The sequence below is a fragment of the Hypanus sabinus genome, chromosome 17, assembly GCF_030144855.1.
Source record: "Hypanus sabinus isolate sHypSab1 chromosome 17, sHypSab1.hap1, whole genome shotgun sequence".
Taxonomy (NCBI): Eukaryota; Metazoa; Chordata; class Chondrichthyes; order Myliobatiformes; family Dasyatidae; genus Hypanus; species Hypanus sabinus.
This window is the reverse complement of record NC_082722.1, coordinates 26,633,603-26,644,772: the sequence shown is the minus strand read 5'-3', so window position 1 is coordinate 26,644,772 and position 11,170 is coordinate 26,633,603. Positions and strand designations below refer to the sequence as shown.

Sequence of the window (11,170 nt, the reverse complement as noted above, 5' to 3'; positions counted from 1 at the left end):
ACAACTTACCTTCGCTTTCCATTCTAGAGGTGGTCTGGACCTAGTTTTTTTTCCTCAGAACACGTGGGCAAAAATTATTTATAATAATGGAACCAGGGGTGAAACTTAAATTTTCCTGCTCCATTGCAGCATATGTCGATTATTCCAGGACAGTGCATATTTCTCACAGTTCGGTTGTCTCGATTTTGTTTTTTAGCTTGTGCTAATGTAGGGTAGTTCTTAACAAATGATTAAATAATGTCAAGGTGTAGATACATTTTAAAAGATATAGCTCTTTAGTTAAGTGAAAGGAAATTACTTCAACATTTGCATTAATTGCCGTTTTGTTGTCTTCGTTATGAGATAAGTTAACGCAAGAGAATGTGGCGTTATTTAGACAACGTGACAGCAGCGATAATGTTCACATTTGAAAAAATGTAAATGGGCAGAAACAAAGCTTTGCTTTTCTTCATGTGTAAGGTGGCATTTTTGTTCGCATTTTCAACACTAAAAACAGTGAATACTTATTGGTCAGTAGGCACTTCCGCTTAACGCTCGGCTCAAGGAAGGTGTAAAGGACACTTCAATATCCACCATTGTCTCTCCTAACCCTAACTACGTTGAAATCAAACTAACAATACATTGGACCTGTATTTATTCGTAGTTCTAGTTGCGAAAGTTTGCTTCTATTTTCAGCTTCTCGTCTTCTATAAAGCCTTTACATCTGCGCACGTTGCAAATTCTAGTTTCTGCATACATGCCGGTGCGTTTTTGATATTGAGACAATAGACAGTAGACAATAGACAGTAGGTGCCGAAGTAGTCCATTCAGCCCTTCTAGCCAGCACCGCCATTCACTGTGATCATGGCTGATCATACACAATCAGTACCCCGTTCCTGCCCTCTCCCCATATCCCTTGACCCCGCTATCTAGAAGAGCTCTATCTAACTCTCTTTTGAATGCATCCAGAGACTTGGCCTCCACTGCCTTCTGGGGCAAAGCATTCCACATATCCACCACTCTCTGGGTGAAAAAGTTTTTACGCATCTCTGTTCTAAATGGCCTACCCCTTATTCTTAAACTGTGGCCTTTAGTTCTGGACTCACCAATCAGCGAGAACATGCTTCCTGCCTCCAGTCTGTCTAATCCCTTAGTAATCTTATATGTTTCAGTTAGATCCCCTCTCATCCTTCTATGGTGCAGACGATGGACGATGCAGAGCGCCAGAGACCAAATTGTTAATTTCAACAAACGCACACAAAACACTGGCGGAACTCAGCAAGCCAGGCATTATATATGGAAATAAGTACAGTCAACATTTCGGGCCGAGATGCATCGGCAGGACTGGAGAAAAAAGGATGAAGTGTAGATTTAAAGATGAGGAATAGAGCACCAGAAGGCTGGCGATGTGTCGACAAGGATATAAAGTGAGAGAGGGTTAAGGGGGATGGGAATAGTGAAAAAAGTGAAGTGGCATTACCGGAAGCTTGAGAAATCGATGTTCTTGCCTTCAGGTTGGAGGATACCCAGACGGAATATGAGGTGTTGTTCCTCGAACTTGAGTGTAGCCTCATGACAACAGTAGAGGACAATGGATTGGCATATCTGAATAGAGATGGGAAGATGAATTAAAATGGGTGGCCATTGGGAGATTTCGCTTCTTCTGGCGGACGGAGTGAGGTGCTCGGCGGAGCGGTCTCCTGGCCATACCGTGAGCCTCGGCACCCAATGAGCTCAACAGACTCACGGGTGAAGGACTGGTTGGGACCCTGAATGGTAGTGCGTTAGGGTAGGTGTAACTCTTGTTCCAATTGCAAAGATAACTACCAGGAGTGAGAACAGTGGTGAGGGACGCATGGAAGTACCTCCTTCCCTGCCCATCGCCTCTCTCTGCTGCACCTCACCCCTTCCCTCTTTTCTTTATTTCATGGTCATCTCTCCTCTTCTATCACTCCCCCTTCTCCAGCCTTGTATCGATTTCACCAATATACTTCTCTGCTCTTTACTTCATACCTCGCTCTTCCGAGTTTCATCTATCAACATGTTTTCCTCCCTCCCCTCCCTCCACCTGTGTAATCTATTCTACATCTTTTTTGTTTTCTCCAGTCCTGCCCGAAACATCGACTGTGCTTTCTGCCTTTGCTGCTGCCCGGTCTCTGATTTCCTCCAGCATGTTGTATGTCTGCTTGAATTTCCAGCATTGGCATACTTTCTCTTGTTTGTTAATTTCAACACTTGTGATCTGTGAAAGTAAATCATGCCGCGGCTGCAGAGGCAATTCAGTCGGAAACAAAGTGGCCACAGGTGTATATGTATCTCATTGATTATCAGCGACTAGCTGTAACCGTATTGTTTGTCTTTATAAATAAACTGTCTTTTGATGATTTTCTATTCATTATGAACTGTTGTGCTGCAGAGTAATGCTCGTTCTTGCATTTACATCCAGCCTTTTATATGAACATTAATGCAAACCGTTGAAGAGAGCGGCTGAATGCTAAGAACCGCAACCGACGCATTGAAATAATAATGTTGCAATTTATCATTTTAACGATCGGTAAAAGTCAAATTCACCTGCTGTCTCTGTGGGTTGTAGATTCTGGCTGTGTGAATAATTGTCAGAAATTCTGGGAACTAAAGTTCAATTGAAAAGCTGCCACCCCTTACCTAGTAGATTGACAGGTGTTTTTTTTTTTATTACTCGGGGCTCAGTGTTTTCCTGTGTTGCAGTAATTTCGGTCATTATGTGAATAACCTAAAGATAATGTACTCTTGGACCTTTAGAGGCAATATCTGGCTATAAATTTTTTTGTGAAACTCTTTATGAAGCTGAGAACATTTAGATTTTCCCGGTTTCTTTCTTTTTCAATTTAGAGGTTACGTTCAGTGAAGTTATCAACCATTATCAAAGACAGACCGTGAAAGTAAAATAAATATAATGTTGACTGTGCAGAAAGGTAAAATGGGTGAACGGGCGAAACCTGTTTTCATTTGCAGAGATGTAGATTTGTAAGCTTTTACGATTAAATAAATGTCTTAAAATATCATAGGATTTACATTGTCTTAGCAATTTAAAATGTTTGTTTTCAGAATGTGAAGTATTTTTTTTAAATCACAGTTTCGTAGCAATATACGAATATCCGCAAAAATTCCCGCATTCAGATCCACGCTCCGCAGTTTTTTTTTTTGCACGGTCACTACAGGCTAAGGAGCCATTTGTATTCCAACCAATTGTTGAAAGCTGATTCCGCAGGAAAGTTAGAATATTCATTGTAAATATTTTACAAAAAATATGTAATGCAAGCGAAATGGCTTCTTTCTGTTTAGCAACGTTCTAAGAGTCTACAGAATTAATATGTTTGTTACTAGCTTCGCTTAATGCAGTACGTCAGCCCCTAATTCACCAAACTTAGAAACGAAATAAACCGTTTCATCTCAAGAAACTGGTCTGATTCTCACTTTCTACCAAAGAGTTGTATTTACTCTTGAAGGAAAGTGGGCGGTGCCCGGATATCCATGCTGCTGCTAAAAAATAAGTATAGGGAACTTTGCTTCCCTTCTGCTAAGAAAAGAAACTAGGCTAATCAAGATTATATCCTCTTCAAAGACTGAAAAGGGGTCTCGACCCAAACCGTTGATATTTTACATCATACCTATCTATATACCAGGGGTTTCCAACCTTTTCATGCCGTGGACTCCCACCATTAAACGAGTTTGGGAGCCCCTGTCAGAGATGGCGCTTGACCTGCCGATATTCTCCGGCATTTTGTGTTTGTTAGTCTGGATTTCATAATCTCCTGTGCTTATGATTTTCTCGTCCGTGAATGGTGACAGGATATACTGGAGGGACCTTAGAAGCGTTGATGTACGAAGAGATTTTAGTGTGCACTTAACGACGACACACTAGGATCCAGATGGGAAGAAAATTAGCTTTCTTGCCCTCATGGCAGTATTGTTGACAAGAGCTGAAACAGCATGTTGTACCATTAGACAATGGCGAGGCCGGTCTTGGAGAGTCGTGTGCTCCTGTGGTCCACAGAACAATTAGAGTTAGAACAATTGCAGAAGAGATTTACTGGGACATTGCCTGGGATGGAAGGCTTTAGTGGCACAGAGAGATTGGAAAGACATGGACGGTTTACTCTGGAGTACAGGTGACTGAGGGATATCTTTATGAATTTGAAAAATAAAAACAGTTGTTACGGACGTTAATATACAAGACGTTCATAGCCCATTTCTCTAGACAGGGGATCCAAATCTAGAAGACACAGCTGTGAACCGAGAGAGAAAAGATTTAAAGGGGAGCTGGGCACGGCATGGTTTTCAGACAGAGGACGGTAGGTATATAGAAAAAGTTGTTAGAGGAAGTGTTACCATGTTGCAGTCAGGTATAAGAACTGCTACGTAAATATTTTCGTTCTGAATGAATGAAACCGGTGGAACAGCCTTCGGCCGTGATACTCTCCAGGATTCAATGTTTTCTTTCAGGTAAAGATCTACAACAAACTCCTCGTGCAGGTTAACAGGAAATTACAAATAGCAGAGAATATAAATGCTCTAACGTGCACGCTGATGATGTCATGGAGAGCCTTTGTGGTTAAAATTTGCATGCGTCTCAAAAATCGATTTGCAGACTGTTGGGTTTATTTTTAAAGCTCGACGTTTCGGTTACAGACAGTGGATTTTTTTAAGGTAAAATAACTTCAAGTCCTCTTCCTCGCAACTGAATGTTTCTAATGTTTTTCTGCGATATCCGTGTTTCGATTCTACGGCGTGTGCATTCGGGAAAGAGAAAAATCAGATGCCACATCACAATGTTAAATAAAACAGAGTTTTAATTTTACTCTTTTATCGTATCAATTGTTGACAGCCTTCCAGCGTGAACTGTTACATCATAAGTGCCTATTTAGAAAATGATTGCCGTTTATTTCCATTTAATGCAGAAAATAATGAAATGTGGTCGGATATCGACGTCAGATCGCCCACTGAAACAAACAAGTAGCCGTTCTATGAATATAAAGGTTATTATTTAGGTAATTAAATCCACAACAGAGATAGATTCTAGACTGATGTAGCTGTGTAAATGAATTTGAAGACGGGTGAAGACATTTGTATTTTTCGAATCAAAAAAAGAAAATCGAAATCGTAGGGAAAATTGCCTGACAAGCGAAAACAACCTGAAAATTATAATTTCATCACTTTCATTGCAGGTTAAAACTCTGCCTGCAAATCGGGTAGCGTCGTCTACTGTAGCCAGAGTAACCGATGCTGCTTCGTCTACACTGGTGAGACTCGACTTAACCAGCGGACCACTTTTTCGAGCAACTCCAGTCCATCCCAAAATGAGGAATTTGCGATTGGCCAATTATTTTTATTCCTATCCAATCACATTTCGATATTTCGATTCATGTTCTCTTTTTATGACTTCATGAGGCTACTCTCAGGGTGAGCGAGCAACACCTCGAATTCAGTCTAGTTAGCCTCCAACCTGACAACATGAACATTGGCTTTTCCTTAATGTATTTTTCCCTCCCACGTCTCTCTTCTCGTCCTACCGCTGTCCGGTTATCCTCTCTGCTCTGCTGCCTATTCCGCCACTTCTGTGCAACTGCCTTCGCTTTCTCCCGTAGTCTACTCTCCTCTACTATTAGATTCCTTTGTCCAGCTCTTTGCATTTTCAACCTCTTACTTCCCAGCTTCTTATTTCATCCCACCGCCCAACCGCACACGGCCCTCTTCCCCCTGTCCCCAAAGCCCCCTCAACCTGACTTCACCTATCACCTTCTAATTTGTCCTCCATCTCACCGTCTTTTTATTCTGGTATATTCCACCCTCCTTTCCAGTCCTAATGAAGGGACTCGGACCGAAACGTTGACTGTTCATTCATTTCTATAGACGCTCCCTGGTCTGCTGAGTTCATTTTGTGTGTGTTGCACTAGATTCCAGTATCTCCAGAAACGCTTGTGTTACTGAATTGAATGCTGTTTTTTCAGTCGTTTGAGGAAATATTCGACATTATCGGAAAATGGCAACACTGGGAGCAAAGGGTAATTTGCCGTATCTGACGACGTATTGCTTCGATAGCAGCCGCTGAGCTCACAGCATGCTAAAGTCCCTTTGATCTTGGATCCAATCTTCTCACTATGCTTTCAAAGACGTGAATGAAGTAACACAAGGCCATGGGGATGAATATCAGGTCAGATAGCATAGTGATTCGTGGACAACAGCAGCAAAATCGAAAAAAAAGATGCCCCCTAAAGCATAGGAAACATGCAGCGTCAGGGGAGAGCGGAACAGATCTATGATTTCTGATCGATCGCCCGATGAATGGTTGCAAATTAAGGAGTGATTTTGTTTCCCGCTCATTGATTCTCCCTGCGCGGCCAAGAACCTTTCACGTTACAGTATAAATACAGTGGAATTTGCAATCTCTGCAAGATGCCTGTACGTACTTTTTAACTATGAGAAAGCTCCTGGTGGCTGCGGAAACATTTTATGTTATAAAGTCATGCACATGGTAATAGGCAGATATTGCACAATTCATGGGTTTATCGAATAGTCCAAAAAATCTCTTGAAAAAAATTAATCTAATAGCCTTCAAGTTAAGCGGGACCGTCAAACCGAAAGTTTTAACCATCTGATTTTTTTTTCTAGTAAATTTCAAAACTTCTCAAAACTTCCAAAACGAAAACAAAAGTTAAAGATTTAAAATCTTAAAAGGCAAAAGATTTTTTTCTTGGTTATCAGTACTTTCAAGCAGAATAAACACAGCTTTAGCAGTGAATATATGTCAATTAACAGGCATTTGACGATTTACATACAATCTGACCAATACTTGTGAGTTGCATTTTAAATTCTTACGACATCTGCACTTTCTTTACCCTCGATTGTGATTATCATCATTCCCTTCTATTAACCAGCAGAATATTGCTCTCAGCCCCAAAAGTCCGGTGCGTATTTTTTTCGCATAAATTAATTTCATAAGAATAGGACAACTGGTTCCTGTCCTTGTTTCTTCACTTGAATTAACATGATGACACAACTGGAGAATAATTTGCTAGTTTACGGGAATAAGTGATACATGCACCAAACACATTCGCGTGACTACTTCCATGCCTACGATCAAGCACCAATTACCTAAATCTCACAATAACCCTATAGCATTCTCACAACTTCCTGTTATCCCCAGCTTCCAAGGAACGCACCCCAGCACCATCTAGATGGATCCATGGCTTCAAATGGCACTGCACTAGGGCTTCGGCACAATTCGCCTATGTAGACCGAGAAACCTATCCCGGCTAGACTCGTTTTCATGCGTTTGTAACTTTCTACAGTCAACCTTTTCTATCTGTGTACCAATCCAAATGTTTCTAACACATTGCAATCGTAGCCACTTCTACGGATTCATCCCGTCCTCTTTGGACTTGCCCTAGATCAACTTAAATGTTTTCTCTCTCATCTTGAATCGATGAATTCTGATTTTCGATTCAGCTATTCTGGGCAAAAGCCTGTAACCATACCCCTGCTTATGCCATTAAATATATTTGGTGACCAGTCAAACTCCTGTGCTCTAGGGAAGAGTAACCCCAGAATTTCTCTACAGTTAAAAACAGGCTGTCCTGAAAATGTATTTTTGAATCTTTTCTGGACTATTTCAAGCTTCGTCGGGCATTTTTTTGTAGCAGGCTGATCAGAAATGCACAGAATACTCTGATATGCTTCACCAACGAACAGTACACCTGAACATGTCGGCGCAAATGCTGTAATCATTGCTACAACTATGAGTAAATGTGACAAACAACTTCTTCACCAATCTGCCCACCTCTATTGTCACGTTCAAAGATCAATCTGCATGTACCCTCAGTCACTTTGTCTTACTTCAATGCCCCGGGCGATCTACTGTGCAATACCTGCCCTGGTTTAACTAACGAAAGATCAACACTTCGCAAATGTCCGAGTAATATTCGATCTGCATTTGCTTGTCCTGCTTTCGCAGTTAATCGTCGTAGGTAACTTTCATTGTATAATATATCACCAATTTCGTTGCATTCCGAAAGATATTAACGAAGTTACTCTGAGTATTTCGAGATGACAAACAATACTGGAAATGGAGCCTACCTGTTCAGTACACCACTAGTTGCAGGCGGTCATTCTTAATATCAAATTTCCATTATCACATTTTGACCCCCTCTACTAAACCAATTTTGTGCTCTTGTGCGCAGGTGGCTGGCTTACACTGGCTTCCATGTCATCGAGTGTTCTGTGCAAGCCTGCAATATGGGACCTTGCAAAAGTCAATAAAGTTACAGTCCAATTGTTGCACTCCTCATTTTTCTTCAGCACCTCATCAAAGCAACTCAATCAAACGTGTGATCCCAAATGACAAATCCTTGCTGACTGGCACTTTTTCAAACTTACCCTTTTCAAATTGTCATAGATTCTCTCCCTCCGATCCACTCCAGTATGTTTCCACGCACCAATGCGGGGCTCGCCACCTTCAGCATTCCTCTTGTACTTGCAGATCTTCTTAAGTAAATGCACATTTGCCACTCTCCAATGCTACGGTAACACAATGTTCGTAAAAGACGATGAAGGTATCGTTGCAATGGACCTTACAATTTCTCCCCTGGCTTCTCACATGTCAAAAGATACATTTGCTCAGGTGCCATAAGTTCATCAAACGGTCTGAGTTCTTAAACCGTGAACACCCCGTTCCCCCGACGCCTCCATTTTCCTCATGTGGATCTGCTAAAAAATGTTAATTCCTTTTAATCCCTCAGTTACCATGAGTTTAACCATGAGTGATGGGAAATAATATTTTGCAGCTGGGTCATCGCGAATTCTATGTCGCTGTTTCCTCATTTCCTTTTGTTTTCTATTCAGAAGTTGTATCATGCTACCTTTGTGCTCTCATAATTTCCGTCGGGTCTACTGAAGTACATCTTCTATTTCTGTCGGGATTTGCTTGAACCGGTTCCCTATAGATGATGCAGGACTCCTTTCTCCGAAACAGTGTCTCAATGTCCTCGTGGACCGGGATTCTGTAAGCCTGTTGGCCTTGCCATTCTCTTTGCCGATACCACTCATTCTTTTTAGCGGCAGTTAACAGGGGGCATCGCCTTGAAATGAGAGAGGAAAATTTAAGTGAGGATGCGAAGCAGTTACATTACGCAGAGAGTAATAGACGACATGACAGTGCTACAAGGGAGTGTTGATTTGATCACAACGGTTAAAGGACATTCAAATAAGCCCATGAACAGACGAAAAAGAGCGATATAGACTACGTCCGATCCGATAGAGTTCAATTTGCATTATGATCGATGCGGTCATCATTTGTCGAAAGACATTTTCCTGTGCTGTATGAGGGGTAATTGATAAGCTCCTGGCCTAAGGTAGGAGACAATTTTAGAAAACCTAGAACATTTATTTTTCAGCATAGTCCCCTCCTAAATTTATAAACATAGCCCAGCGGTCATAGAGCATTCGGATCTTGGACCTCCAGAAATTGTCCACAGACGGGTGATTAATAACTTCATGGCCTAAGGTAGAAGGTGATGAATTATACAGCTCTCGTTACATGCACATGCAGGTCAACTGTTCCAGCAATCACGCAGAAAGGTTGAAGTTAATAACTCATCTCCTTCTACCTTAGACCACGAACTTATCAATCACCCCTGATGAGTTATTAACTTCAAGTGGTAAAATATTAAATTAGAAGGAATCTGATTGGAGAGGACATTGGGCCATTGTAGACAGTGTACTAAGAGCAGCAGATAAGCCAGGTAAAGAGAAGAGAAGGGATAAAAAGGGACCAAAATGGGAAATAGAAAACGATGAAAGCTGTACGGGAGAATTTACTGAAAGTCTGAGAATTCTACGTTCAGATCAGCAGTTTGGAGGCTTTCGAGATGGAATACAAATCCACCTATCAGGTACCATCTCTTTAAGTCCCCCTGCCCCCACTTATCAACAGCAAGTTTACAGGCCTTGCACTCTTCTATCTCCTTATTCTGACTTCCGCCCCCTTCCTTTCCAGTTTTGAAGAAGTAACTTCCCTGAAACATCGACTGTTTTTCACATCTCATGCAGAGATCCGCTCGGTCGTTGTGTGTATTCCAAGAGATTTCCTGTATCTACTAAATATCTTCTACCTAAGGTATCGACGTAGCCTTGAGTATGTGACTTCATATGTAATCTGTATTTGATTATTACATCCAATGAATTTCTATCTTTCAGACTGACCACTCTCATTTGCAATGTCGGTGGATGCAAACGTTTGGTTCGTGGCTCTGCTCGCCGCGTTTTGGCCAGGTACGCTTAAATTTTTGTGCCCAATATATGAAACAGACATCTTACAATATTTTCCATCATTTACCTGCAGCCAATATAGCCACAGTAAACATTCAATTAGCATGCCCGTATTCTGCGTATTTTGTCTGCTGATTCGTTTTCCAGTGAATGCAACTGTATTCATAATTCTCACTTATGCTTTGCCAGCCACAAAAACAACTTCAGTCGAAGTGGAACAATTCCCTCCAAACTTAAAAACCTCAATCGGTGGAAATGGATCCATGTACTGCAAATTTCCAATGCTACAAGATGCTGTTGAAGTTTCGTGGTGGAAGGAGGGTCAGAAGACAGTCTTAGAACCAGACAGCAGAAATGAGTTCAATGTAAAGAAAGGCAGCGGCACATTTACCCTCCTGAATGTGACATACTCAGATGTTGGCGTGTATTACTGTCAAGTGAAAAGTCAACAACAAATATTGGGAAATGGAAGTGGCTCTCAGCTTATTGTGTTAAGTAGGTGTCTTTATTCCTGTAAGTGGAAAAATTTCATCTCTTTGCATTTGAAGAAAAGCCAAGATTGCTGGAATGTTGTGAAATGTTATTGCTGGTTGAAATTTTTTTTACCATTAATTTCCTTTCCAGCTTTTTTTTTAAACAGGAAAATACCATTTTGGATTTTTTTCAGATTATTTTGTTTATTTTTTCGATGTGATTCTGCAGATTGACTTTAGCTCCATTTATCTTTTGGCCCGTTGTTATTTCCAACCATATATTTGTTATGCCTATATTCCTGCACAAATCCCCACCTTCTTCCCGCCTTGACGTATTCCTTAGCCAGCCCATAAGAACTTAAGAAATATGAGCAGGAGTAAGCCATCTGGCCCATTGAGCCTGAACCGCCATT

The 11,170-nt window shown here is 41.2% G+C and overlaps 1 long non-coding RNA gene across 1 annotated transcript; it reads left to right on the top strand.

Annotated features, from left to right (window-relative positions):
• Nucleotides 1-10,008: 10,008 nt before the first annotated feature.
• On the top strand, nucleotides 10,009-10,714 carry LOC132407160 (uncharacterized). Its single transcript, XR_009516386.1, has 3 exons — nucleotides 10,009-10,132; nucleotides 10,213-10,287; nucleotides 10,474-10,714. It is a non-coding gene; the product is annotated as an uncharacterized LOC132407160 (long non-coding RNA).
• The last annotated feature ends 456 nt before the right edge of the window (nucleotides 10,715-11,170 follow it).